The 14,167-nt window shown below is 41.0% G+C and overlaps 1 pseudogene; it reads left to right on the forward strand.

Annotated features, from left to right (window-relative positions):
* The first annotated feature begins 338 nt into the window (after window positions 1-338).
* On the forward strand, window positions 339-1,858 carry LOC138148991 (large ribosomal subunit protein uL3-like; annotated as a pseudogene).
* Window positions 1,859-14,167: the final 12,309 nt, after the last annotated feature.

Consider the following 14,167-nt stretch of genomic DNA (forward strand, 5'->3'; position numbering starts at 1 on the left):
TAGACCTTGCTGCATTATAAAAAATGTTGACTGTAATGAATACAGAAAAGCATCAGAAGTTTATAAATGGACTGATGCAAACTGAAGTAAGTTAGAACAAGGAAAGCAATATGCACACAATGAAAACAGTGTAAATGGAACACATAACAACAAAATAACTAATGCTGCTTAATTATACTAGCCAAGCTTAATCCTAAAGAAGAGGTCTGTAAAGCACCTCCCTCCCTTCTTCTTAGACGAGGAAAATTATGGGTGTTAAATAATCCAAATCACATCACTTTTAAAATATCTTGGTTACTCTCCCAATTCTCCTTGGTGGCAACTGGAGGTGCAGCAGCATGCCCTACAGGAAGTTCTCTGCTCCCAGGCATGGGTCTCTGGCCTTCCTGCCTGGAGAGTGAAGCAGCAGACACAGGGGGAAAAGTGAAGAGTTTCCTCAAAGATGACCTCAGCAAGCCCATCTACCTGACAGCCTTTCTAGGCATGAACCACATGTTTGAGAGGTGAACAGGTCTGGCTCAAAGGTCAGCAAGAAGGAAGTGGTTAAGGCCTGTCACCATTGTGGGGATACCCCCCATGGTCATTGTGTGCATTGTGGCCTATGTGCAGACCCCACTAGGCCTGCCGAGCTTCAGAATCATCTTCGCTGGGCACATCAGCGATGATAGGAGGCGATTCTATAAGAACTGGCATTGTTGTGTTTGTCTTTTGTTTTCGAAGAGGACCATGGCATCAAGGAAATGATGACATGACTTGCAGTTGACTTTGATTTCAGTGAGGGAGGGTTGTGCAAAGTCACTAGCCTCACTGCCTCCTCCAGAACCATCTGGATCCAGTGACCATATATTCATCAGGATGCCTGAAGATGGCCCAGGATGCAATGGGAGACCCTGGCCCTTTTACAGTAAGGCCTCTTCAGGTACTCACTTACAGTGAGGTAACACCCATTCAGTGAATAGGCCTCTTTAAGAAGTGAGTCAAGGGATGGTCCCTTTAATTAGAAAAAAGAAAAAAAATCAAGCTGGCATAAGTCCAAGAAGAAGGCCTTCACCAAGTACTATAAGAAGTGGCAAGATGATGATGGTAAAAAGCAGCTAGAGAAAGATTTCAACAGTATGAAGAAGTACTGCCAGGTGATCCTTGTCATTGCTCACACCCAGATGCACCTGCTTCCTCTGAGGCAGAAGAAGTCTCACCTGATGGAGATCCAGGTGAGTGGAGGCAACTTGGCCGAGAAACTGGAATGGGCCCATGAGAAGCTGGGGCAGCAGGTGCCTGTGTCCTCTGTGTTTGGGCAGGATGACATCATTGGAGTGATCAAGGACAAGGGTTACAAAAGTCGCCAGCCGCTGGCACACAAAGAAACTGCCCTGAAAATCCCACTGAGACCTATGTAAAGTGGCATGTATTGGAGCTTGGCATCCTGCCTGTGTGGCCTTCTGTGTGGCTTGACCTGGTCAGAAAGACTACCATCATCACACCAAGATCAACAAAAAGATCTACAAGCTTGGCCAGGGCTACCAGATCAAGGATGGCAAGTTGATCAAAAACAATGCATCCAATGATTATGATCTGTTTGACAAGAGCATCCACCCTCTGAGAGGCTTTGTCCACTATGGTGAAGTGAACGGTGACTTTATTATGATGAAAGGCTGCATCACTGGGACCAAGAAGTGTGTCCTCAACCCTATAACAGTATCTGCTGATACAGACCAAATGTTGTACCCTGGAGAAGATTGACCTGAAGTTTATCGACACCACCTCCAAATATGACCACAGTTGGCTCCAGACTGTGGAGGAGAAGAAAACTTTTATGGGACCACTCAAAAAAGACTGTGTTGCAAGAGAAGCTGCCTAGTGTTTCCAGACCAACTTGGAGCTGGTGGATTTTCAATAGATTTTCAGAGCTAAAAAAATAAAAAATAATAAAATAAAATATCTTGGTTAGTTTTATTAAACTTCTTTCTCTTTTTATTGTTTGTTATCAAGTATGACTCTCAGGTAAGGGGAGGGGAATGAATCCATTGGAAAATGTGCATAATATAAAAAAGAAAAGGTCACGATAAAAATTTGATTTTAAGAAGATTTACTTATGATCACCCAGATATAGTGCAAGAGATAGGACTAGACCCCTTACTTCAGGTCTGGGTGTTTCCAGGGCACTAGAGATCACAGACTAGAAACATCAAAGCACTCTACATTAAAACAATAGTTCTCAAAGTTTGAGCCAGGGGACCCTTGCAAATCCCACAACCCTTTCAGGGGTCCACAAGATTAAAACTATTTTCACAAAAAAATATTGATGTTTTCCTTTTAAATATGGTAAATATTGAGAGAAAAAGAGAGATATGATAAATATATAGATAGTTGGATAGATGATAGATTGATATGATTGATATAAACAAAAGCTCTTTAGGGCATCCTCAATAATTTTTAAGAATGTATATAAACACAAACAAAAGGTCATGATCTGTATGAGTAAACTACTTTCTATAGACTTGCATATCTTTGAATTTTCAAGAACTTTTTTCAGGTCTTGGGGCATTATTAAATTGCTTCTTGCTGCAAGGCATTAAATAACAGCTCCAAAGGTACTGAACCTACATGTAACCTCTCTGGACCTCAGTTTCTTCATAAATAAGATAAGGTAAAATAAAGTTTGCTTCACCTGCCTAATAAGGTGATTGTTTGGTTCAAATAAAGTAAAAAAGGCTATAGCACACTGAAAAAAAATTAAAGGTGATATCAAAATGCAAGCACCAGTTTTCCCACATCCAAGACAGCCTATACACACAGCTCGATTGATTACTTTTCCTAAACACAACCTTCATTATGTTATTTTCTTGCTCAAGAACTCATATAATAAAATTACAAATATTTGCAAATGGTAATCATGCACTGCTGCCTCCATATCAAATCTTCACTCCTCTGGGCTAAATGTTCCCAGTTACTTTATATAGCTGATCTTCAGATCCTTCACTATCTCTATGGTCTTCTTTATATACTTTCTTATCAATGTTCTTCCTAATGTAATCTATAGTATGCCTAACCTCTATCCCTACTCAGTGTAACCCTTCATGTGGGATGTGAGGGTCTCTCTCTCTCTCTCTCTCTCTCTCTCTCTCTCTCTCTCTCTCTCTCCCTCTCTCTCTCTCTCTCTCTCTTCTTCTTCTTCTTTTTCTTCTTCTCTATCCTCTATCCTCTTTCCTCTCTTCCTTTTGCTCCTCTCTCCTCCTTTCTCCTCTCCCTTCTCTTCTCTCTACTTTGCTTCTCTCTATTCTTGTCTACCTCCCTCCACCCTATCCTTCCCCACTTAGTTGGCACCTCCAATGCCCTCTATTTACCTGAGCATTTGCATTGACTGGGAACCTCTCTATAACTGGAACTCTGGGGTAAGAAAACTGATTACCCGTCAGTAAATAAATGTTGTAATTATGGAACATTATTCTCAACAGACCAGCAGATGAAAGTCAATTTGCATAATAGCCAGTACTATTCATGGAAATGTCTGTGATTTGTCTACCAAGGCAGATGAAGACCCTAAAGTTAACTTGTATATGCCTAGCATTGATTAACCAGAGAATTGATTCTTTCTCTGTATATGGATTCAAGTTTGTTGAGCAAAGCTAGTTTTCAGATTCATATGTCCCAGGGCGCTAAAACAAGTAGCAAAGAGGGAGTGAGCAAGCAAGTCAAAGCCTGATGGGCTTAGTATGGAATTCAATTCAATTCAACTAACATATTGTAATAAAGATCCAGGCCCTCTTTAAGGTAATTGTTACCATCACCTTGTGGTTAACCCTTTTTTATCTTTAGGGATTTTTAAATCTTTTCTCCCTTTCTTTGTATCTCCAATACTTAGCACAGTGTCTGGCACATAGTAGGTGCTTAATAAATGCTATTGACTGTTGACTGACTGTAAGGGTTATGGGATTTAAAGATCTCCCATGCCCCATGGACGTGCTGACATAGCAGAGCAAGAGAAAGCGGTCCTGCGGTTTTCTGAGCCGAGCTAGCGGTCCTGCGGTTTGCTGACGTAGCAGGAAGGGGCGGAGCAAGAGAAAGCGGAAAGCTAGAGAAAAAAAAAAGCCGAGCTAACGGTCCTGTGGTTGGCGGTTGGCCGGCGGTTGCGGTTGCGGCAGCAGCAGAGGCAGCGGCAGCGAAAGCCCTTTTTTTTTTTTTTTTTTTTTTTGAGTTAGGACTCCTGCTGAGCACTGCCAGGGGCCGGAGCTGCTGGGAGCAGGACTTTTCTGCTAAGGACCCCTGCTGAGCACTGCCAGGGGCCAGAGCTGCTGGGAGCGCTCTTCCAGGATGCTGGGTGGTTGCTGTGAGTGGGGAGAGGAGGACCTTTGCCTGAGGTAGCCTGTTCTGTTTTAAAGGCTTGAGAATGTGGGTGCTTTCTACCTTATCTACCTGTGCCAATGTCATAACTACTCTGATGGCTTTCACTTTCTGGTTTTGGGACTCAGTCTTTTGGTATCTTAATAAATTTTCTAGTTTATTTCCCCAAATGGCAAACCTGATGTATTTTGTGATGGATAATTATATCAGCATATTTGTAATCTCTATAGGCATTGTGAATATGGCATTGCTGATACACTGACTGACTCTTTAAATGATTAAAGATGGCTTCCTTAGGAAAGGAAAGATTCTCTTTGGAGACTCCAAACTCATGCACACTCAAAAATTTTGAGCCATCTCTTTCTCCAGGACTTACTCCCAGAATCCTACTCTTAGGTCTTTATTATAAAGGAGACTTTGAAGGAGTCAAGATCTCAACTTCATTTATGGGAGCATCTTAAAGGAAGGATTAACAAACCAGTCCCCTCAAAGCTGATAGCCACTCTAAGACAGGGACACTAGTTTAGATAAACTGATAGCCTTATAGGAAATCTTGCAGAAGCCACCTATCTTATTGTGAGATTTGGAGATAGTTTAATAGTGAGATGACTACACCTACCTCTTTCAACAGGAAAGAGACAAGAGGTAATAGGATCAATGTAATGTTTTCTATGGATTTGAGAATTATAACTCATAAGGGAAGTATAATGTCAGAGAATCATTTCATTAGAGCTTGAGGGGACCCTAGTGGTCCTCTGGTCCAACTCCCTCCTTTTGCAAATGATGTCAAGCCCATAAGATTATAGGCTCAAAGATTTTGATCTGTAAGGGAACTCAGGGGTTAGCTAATCCAATTCTCTCATTTTGCAGATGAGCAAACTGAGGCCAGGAAGGGTTAAGTGAACTCTACCCAGGGTGACATAAGGAATAAGTAGCAGAACTGGAATTCAGTCTCAGGTTGTGTGACCTTAGTACTCTTTTCACTATGTGTATAGGTAAAAACAAGTGATGCTCATGAAAATTTTAAATAAAATAGAGGTATTAATTGATAGATGACTATCTTGGTCTCTAAGAAAAAAAGGATTAGGACTTTCTGTTTATTTAGCCCTGAAGAGGAGAAACAGGTATCATGGTACTGTTGTTCAAGTCATTTCCAACTCTTCATGACCCCATTTGCAGGTTTCTTGGCAAGGATGGTAGAATAGTTTGCCATTTTCCTCTCCATAATAGCCTTCTAATTGGTCTCCCTGTCTCAAGTCTCTCCCTGCTTCAATCTCTCTTCTACACAGCAGCTAAAGTTTCCTGAAGTCTGATCATGTCAACCATGTCAAGTAGGGAGTCACTGGAATTTAATGAGTGGATGGGAGGGGCAATCAATAAACTTTAGTTACTTTCTATTACTTGCAGAATCAAATATAATTTCCTCTATCTTCACAGTTCTTAACTTGGGCTGTTCCTACATTCCAGTCTTCTTACTCCCCTCCATTCATTCTTCAGTCCAGCCATACAGATGCTTCTTTATATTCTTTACAAAGCACACCCTAAGCTGTCCCTTATGCCTGAAATGTTCTCTCTCCTTACTTTTGCTCCTTGAAAACCCAGGTTTCTTCTATAATTCACCTGAAACATCACCTTTTCATGAAACCTTTCCAGATTTCCTCCTCCTTGCAATGGCCAGTGACCTTGCTTCCCAAAACTACTTTGCATAATGGAGATCAAAACCCATAAAGCAAGTGCTTGGAATATAGTAAGTCTTTAATAAATATTTCTTTCATTCCACCTGAAGGAAGGGGAGAGGATTCAAGTAGGAGCTGATTCAAGCTGAGCTTTGAATATTGGGCAAATGTTTCCTTCTGTACATTAATACACTGGTTTTCTGGCATACCCCAGTCTCACTGGAGTTTCTCTAAATCATTCAATCAACAAGTTTCTTAAACACTTATAATGTGCCATAAACTGTACTAGGCACCAGGAATACAAGTACTGAGAATGAAACAAGTCCTATTCATTATGAGCTGAATGGGGAAGTCCACAAGTACATCTAAAATATATACATATATATATATATATATATATATATATATATATATATATATATACATAATAAATATAGAGTAAATACATTCAAATATATACAAAATGGTTAAATATGAGGAGTTTGGAAGAAAGGGTACTAGCACTTGGGGGAATCAGGAAAATCTCAAAGCAGAATATGGATCTTGAGCTCTGCTATAAATGAAAAGAAGCGCTCTGTGAGGCAGAGATAAAGATGAAATGCATGGAAGATGGCCAGTGCAAAGGTGATGAGAAGGAATATGGAGCATCATATGTGAGGAACAGAGGCTAGTTTGGCTAGATCACAAAATGCAAGAGGGAGAATAATGTCCAATGAGGCTGGAAAGATTGGTTAGCGTCAGGTTATATAAGGACTTTAAAGCTAAACAGAAGAGTTTATATCTTATCCTAGAGGCAATTAGAAACCACTGGAGTTGGTTAAGTATAGAAGTCACAAGATCAGATCTGTAATTAGGAAAAATTACTTTGTCAGCATTGTATAGGATGAACTAGAGTGGAGGAAGACCTGAGATAGAAATTGCAAGGTTTTTGCAATAATCTAAGCAAGAAGTGATGGGACCTGAACTAAGGTGAATTGTTGTTTGTCCTTTGTTTTGGAAGAGGACCAATGATATCACAGGCTAATTTCTTGACTTGTACCTGAATTGGATTTAAGTGAAGCAGAGTTGCCAAAATTCATCAGCCTTACTCTCTCTTCAGAGTCATTGAAGTTCTGTGAAGTCCAGTCAAGACAAAAGTCATGACAACTGGGGATGTCCCAGTATGCTTTGGGTTACTTTGGCGTCTTTGATGTCTGATTGTAATACTAATGGAATATAAAGATCCCCCTGTATTGGCTTGGTTTTTGGTGTTAAAACCCAGAGCTTGTTAATCCCACTTGTGGGATGGACTTGTTGAGTGAAAAGAGAGGGCTGAACTGGGAGGAGCTGGTGACGTAAATTTAGTGAGACACAAGAGAGAGGCAGAAGAACTTTTTGGAAGCAGCACCTTTGGAGGCAGAGAGAGACTGAGAGGATTGCTGAGGGCCACTTTGAATTGCCCAGGACTTTTGAGAGCTGCCACCCAGAGCTGCCAAGGACTGAGGAGACATGGCTGTTTTGCTGCTACTTTGTTTGTCTGTTTTGATGTTGTTTTGCCAGATTTGTCCCCTGGTGAAGGACAGTCCTGTTGTTGCAGAGGTTCTGGAACCTTGCTGTTGGTTCAGAGCTCCTGAGGCTGTTCTGCAGACAGAGGGTGAATACTGTCCACTGGTGAAGGACAGTGCTGTTGTTGCAGAAGTTTTGGAGCCTTGCAATGGTTCAGAAGCCCTGAAGAAGGATTTTCTTGTTGTATGTTTACAGAAATCCTGGAAGAGTGTTTTGCTAATGTTTTCAGGGGTCCTAGGACTGTTCTGCAGACAGAGAATGAATTAATGAAGAGACTGGCAATGTATCTTGTGGCCTTGCTAAGCTTTGTCTCCTCAGGAACAAAGATTGCTGAGAACTTGCCTCAGTCAAGATGAAGAAAAGACCTCCATTTGGGTATTAAGTGCTGTGTTTAAGTTTGTTGTAACTCTGGGGTAGATTCAATTGTGATCCAAGGATGGGGAACTTTTGACCTTTTTGTGCTCTACAATTGAACAAATGAATGTACTTTACTTATGATTGGAAACTAATCTCCATCTGAGAACAGGGACTTTGTGATGGACTAAATGAAGGTACAGCCTAGGGGTGGAGTAGTATTTAGAAGAGAGACTTTGTAATTGATTAAATGAATGTAATGTCCTGGGGTGGGGTAGTACTTGATTAATTCAGGTAGTACTTGGAGATTATTGAATCACACTTAGTAAATGCTGTATTTTCAATGATGTCATATTTTGATCTTCTCTGTTCTTAATTTTTCACTGAATAAAATGGAGAGCACCTATGCTGGTATTTTGAACCTTGGGAAGTTGCCTTTGCTTAGCATTACATTACACTGATCAATCCCAAGCTCCACAGTGCTTGCTTTTGCTGCCTTCATGGCTGTTGGAACCAATTGTTCTCATCCATCTATCCCACTGGGGGAAGTCTTCTCAGGCTTGCAATAGATATACCCCTAACTCACCACCCAGTTTGAGCCCTGTCAGTTACCCATAACCTGGTTTAGCTTGTATGTTGAGACAGTTTTGCCAGGGTGTGGCCACTGCTACACATGCTACAGCTTCTTGGAGCCACAGGTTAGAGTTGGGTGATGGGAGACACCAAGGGTGGATAAGCATGGCTCAAAAATTTCTCACACCATAGGTGCTAGTCCTCTCTAACTAAATGCAGAACTCTGTAAGTCTCAACCTAAAGCAGCATGCACCTCCCTGACTCCCACACATAGCCATTCTCACTATAATTTCATCATAATTGTTGGCTAACTTATTTAAACAAGCTTTCAACCTCCAACCTTGGGTTACTCCCACCATCTGCCTTCTTCAGTTCTAGATGCTGATCAGAGCTGGGGAAAATTGTGAAACAGTGCTGAGTCCACTACAAATTTGTGTTGCTTAGTCTCAACTTGGTTCTTATTGCATCCAGGTAATCCTTTTACCCCTCCCTAATTGATTTACTATCCAAGCACCACTGGTGCCATGCCAAACCTCTTCATTCCTCCCTCTGCAATCCTCCCAAGGCTCTTCTTTCTGCTATTCTCTTAGCTGAAAATATTCCCTCTTATTTCCCTAAAAAAATTCTTTCTAAAAATAATTGAAGCTCTTCACTGAGAGTTTCCTTGTCTCCTCTCTTCCTCATCTCACATTATTCAGATACTATCCCCCACTACCTTCTTACCCCCCCCTCATATGAAGACAGGTGTCTTCTTGCCAAGATAAACTCCTAGTTGTCAAAAATTGATTCTATTCCATGCCATCTTCTCCAGCATTTTGTCCCCTCTATCATCCCCACTCACTAATTTTCAATCTCTCCCTGTTTACTGGTTCTTTTACTGCTGCTTGCAAACATGTCCATGTCTTCCCCCTCTTCAAAGAAACCATCAATTTATTGGTCTATCCTTGCTAGCTATCTCCCTTTGTAATGGTAATGGAATTTAAAGATCACCTTGTATTGGCTTAGTTTTCTGGTTAAGTGTTAAAGCCTAGAGCTTGTGAATCCTACTTGTGGGATGGACTTGTTGATGTAAAAAGAGGCAGCTGAACTGGGAAGAGTTGGTGCCATGGATAGAGAGGCCCAAGCAGAGAAAGGCCAGAAGAACTTTGGGAGCAGCATCATGGAAGCAGAGAAAGAGAGAGAGAGAGAGAGAGAGAGAGAGAGAGAGAGAGAGAGAGAGAATTGCCAGAGACCAAAGTTGCTGAGAGAGAGAACTGCTAGCCAAAGCCACATGGATTGCTGAGGGCCAGTTGGAGCTGCCCAGGACTTTTGAGAACTGCCACCCAGAGCTACAGAGAACTGAGGAGGCATGACTGTGGTCCTGGTAATTTTCCTGTCTGTTTTGATGTTACTCTGCCAGATTTGTCTGCTGGTAAAGGGCAGTGCTGTTGTTGCAGAGGTCCTGGAAACTTGCTGTTGGTTCAGAAGCCCTGAACGAGGATTTTCTCATTGTATGTTTACAGAAATCCTGGAGCAGGGTCTTGCTGAGGTTTTCAGGGGTCCTGAGATTGTTCTGCAGGCAGAGAGTGAATTGATGAGGACGCTGGCAATGTATCTTGTGGCCTTGTTAAGCTTTGTCTTTTCAGGAACAGAGATTGCTGAGAACTTGCCTCGGGTCAAGATGAAGAAAAGACCTCTCCTTGGGTATTGAATGCTGTGATGATATCCGAACCTTGTTGTGCCTTAGGGATAGATGGCTTTTGTGCTCTCCACTGCCCCTTTGAGAATGTGCTTAGTGGTAACTGATGATAATTGTAATTCAGTTGTGATCCAGGGGTGGAGTACTTTGACTTTTGTGCTTTGTGACTGACCAAATGAGTGTACTTTGTTTATGATTGAAACTAATATCTAACTGAATAGGGAGAATACTTTATGATTGACTAAATGAATGTGCTTTCCAGGAGTGGAGTACTTGGACCTTAGTACTTTGTGACTGAATTGAGGACTTAGTAAATTATTGAGTTACACATGGTGAATGTTTTATTTTGATTTTCTGTGAATGTCTTGCCTTAATCTGTCACTGAATAAGTGAAGTTTGCTATGCTCATAATCTGAACCTGGAAGTTGCTTGTGCTTGGCATTGCACCCTTTTGGGGCTAGTCTCCTTGAGAAGGTCATCTACAAGAAGTTCTTCTCTTCTCATTCTCTTATTAACTCTGTACAGTCTGTCTTCCAACCTTATCATTCAGCTAAAACTGCTCTCTCCAAAGGTACTAGTAATCTCTGAATTGCCAAGTCCAAAGACCTTTATTCAGTCCTCATCCTTTTTGACTTCTCTGCAACCTTTGACGATGATGACCCTCCTACCTTTGCTATTCTCTTTTCTCTAGGTTTTCATGGCATTGATCTCTTGTAGTTCTTTTACCACTCTGATCACTACTTCTCAGGCTCTTTTGATGGATCTTTATTGAACTAACTCCCACTAACTTGTGAATATCTCCCAAGGCACTATCCCAGGTCCTCTTGTCTTCTTTATTATTTCACTTGGTGATCTGATCAGTTCCCATGGATTTCATTATCATCTCTATGCAAATGACCCTCAGATCTTATCTAGCCCTCATCTTTCTCCTGACTTCTAGTCTTGGGATCTCCAATAGCTTTTCATACTCCCCAAATTGAATATCCTGTAGATAATCGTAAACTCAACTTACGTCCAAAACTGGACTCATTATCTTTCCTCTAGACCCCTCCCCTCTTTCCAATTTCTTTATGTTTGTTAAGAGCACCATCTACTTCCCATCCTTGAGCCTATCAAAATGTCAATCCACCCTTAAACTGGTCTAGCCCACCATTGTCTGTTGCTAGTCTCTAGCAACTTCCCACCCTTAATCACACATTTACCTCATTAACTCCTTCTGAAGACCCTCCCCAAACTCCTCCTCTAGATCACCTCTAGATTCCTTCCACAACCTTCTGTATATAAGACCCCATCTCACACCATGTGGTGTGTCAGCACCATAGAATGACCTAGCGTAGACTTACTCCATGTCAGATGATTCTGGCCTGTTTGTCCAATGCAAAAGTCACAGAAACCTGGGCTCCTTAAGAGTCTATCCAATATGGTGAACTTTCAATAAACTTTACTTTTCTTTGGCTGAGAGAAGGCTTGAGTTGAATTCATTCAGCAGGACCCGATGTGTTGGTATTTTGGGGTCTCTAGAGCAACCCTAACCCTCTTTATGGATAACCTCTTCACTGTCACCAAGCTTACATCTTAGGGGTTATCTTCTATTCTTCTCTCCCATCTCTCATATCCAATGTATTACTAAGTCCTATTGATTCTACCTTTCTAATATCTCTTACATACCCTGTTCTCTCCTCTGACATTGCCATCACTTTGGTGTAGGCCCCAATAACCTCGCACCTGAACTATTGAAATAGTCTTCCAATTGGTCTTCTTCTCCAATTCTCCAATCCATCCTCCACTCATCTGTCAAGGACACGTATAGTCATACTGTCCTTCCCTTCTCCCTCTGCCCTGCCCCATTTCAATAAATTCCAATGGTTCCCTATTATCTCTAGGATCAAATATATGCTCCTCTACTTAGCTTTTAAAGCTCTTCCCAACTTGGCACCTTGGTACATAATTGTTTATATGTTGCCTCCCAGACTAAGCTTCTTGAAAGAAGTGACTTTTTATTTGTCATTTCTTTATATCCACAGAACTTAGCCCAGCAGTTAGCACATAGTAGGTGCTTGATAGTAAATCTTGTTTACTTGATTTAGTCTCTCTTTGACTTAGTCCTTCCTGTCTGACTATTGCTTTTTAATGTCATCTCTTGGATTTTAATCTGGGTCATGATCTCTAACCAGGGGTGTCCCCCAAAGCTCGGTCTTGGGCTCTCTGTCTTTTCCTTCTATACTATCTCAGTGATTTCATCAAATCCTATGAGTTTGACAATGATCTCTATGCAGATGATTCCCAGATCTGTATATCCAGCCCCAGTCTTTTTCCTCAGTTATAGTCTGACATCACCAAGTGTCTTTGGGACATTGTGAATAGACATTTCCATCTCAACATGTCCAAAACAGAACTCATCATCCCATTCCCCTGCAACCCTCCTCTATTCCCAACTTTCTTATTACTTATTTCTCATTATTGCTGAGAGTACCATAGTCCTCTCAGGCATCTAGGCTCTGTTGTTCTTGACTTATCACTTGTATTCTCTCCACAAATTAAATCCATTTATTTTCTAAATCTTTCATTTTTATTTTCATAACTCTCTCTATATATGCATATATGTACACATACACATATATATGCCTATATATAAATAGACAGAAATAGCTACACTCTGTATATACTCTCTCTACATACATATATAGAGAGAGTATATCTATATGTCTCTATCTCTCTACTCACATACTTGTACCACCACTAGGCCCTCATCACTTCTTGCCTGGACTATTGCAATAGCCTTATAATTGTTCTCCTTGCCTCAAGTCTTTTCCTACTCCAATCTCAAGATACAGAACTCCTTTCCTCCCCATCACCATTTAGTCAGTTCTATTGATTCTCATTTCCCTTCTGGTTCAAATATAAAATCATATGTTTGGCATTCAAACACTTTGCAACCTGACCTCTTCTTAACTTTACAATCTTATACTTTACAATCCTACGTACATTCTCCGTTCCAGTTATATTGGCTTACTTCTCTCCCATGCCTGAAATGTTTTTTCCTCCTCAATGCTACTGGTACCTTCTGATTTCTCTGGTTTTCCCCAAGAATCAGCTCCAATCCCACCTCCTATAATATATGCTTCCCAGTCTCCACAGTCCCTTTCTTTTGAGATTACCTTCCATTTGCATGGTACTTATCTTGTTTATTTATATATTTTTTTTAATGTTGTCTCCATTAGAATGAGCAAGGGTGGGAACAGCAATCATACCACCCCCATTTAACCTTGACCTTTCTATCAGGTGATAAAGGTGATAAAATACCTCATTGAATCTATCAACCAGATTTTGAACTGTGTGTGAACAAGACCTGGATAGCAAATCAAGTAATCAAAAACCATTTCAACTAGATTGGCTAGGAAGTTTGTTCAGATTGGATTGAGGGACTCGGTCACATACTATGGGTCTTCTCTAAAATGGCAAACTTTATTCAAAACTTAAGGAGTCAAATATCTAGCATTTTAGTGATGGAAGCCTCCAGTAAAGTCCACAAAGATTGTGATGCAATCACTTTGGGGGAGAGAGGAGAACACTTCTGCTTCAGCTCTGGCTTCAAACTCATCCCTCACTCCACTTAGAGAAAGGACCTCATGAACTTTGGAGGATTTTATCATTTTCATTGACATTCTATGGTAGCCTGTTTGCACCTGGGACTGGAGATAAACTGGACATGATGAGGAACATTAGATTCGGGGATCTGTAAGGATATCAGAAGAAAAATTTACACATATCTAAGGGGATTATCTTGAGTTCTCCAGCAAAAGGATTTACAGGAGCTCTGTGTTGCCACTTTGCCATATGTCTTCTCTAAGGCTAATCTAAGCAACATCTATTATCTTCTTCTATGAGTAACTGAAAGTCTGCCCAGGGACTGGAAAGTGTGTGTGTGTGTGTGTGTGTGTGTGTGTGTGTGTGTGTGTGTGTGTGTGTGTGTGTGTGTGTGTGTGTGTGAGAGAGATGG

Source organism: Petaurus breviceps, unplaced genomic scaffold (assembly GCF_028583685.1).
Source record: "Petaurus breviceps papuanus isolate PSGF00001 unplaced genomic scaffold, PetGlider_PUasm1.0 90845, whole genome shotgun sequence".
Classification (NCBI taxonomy): Eukaryota; Metazoa; Chordata; class Mammalia; order Diprotodontia; family Petauridae; genus Petaurus; species Petaurus breviceps.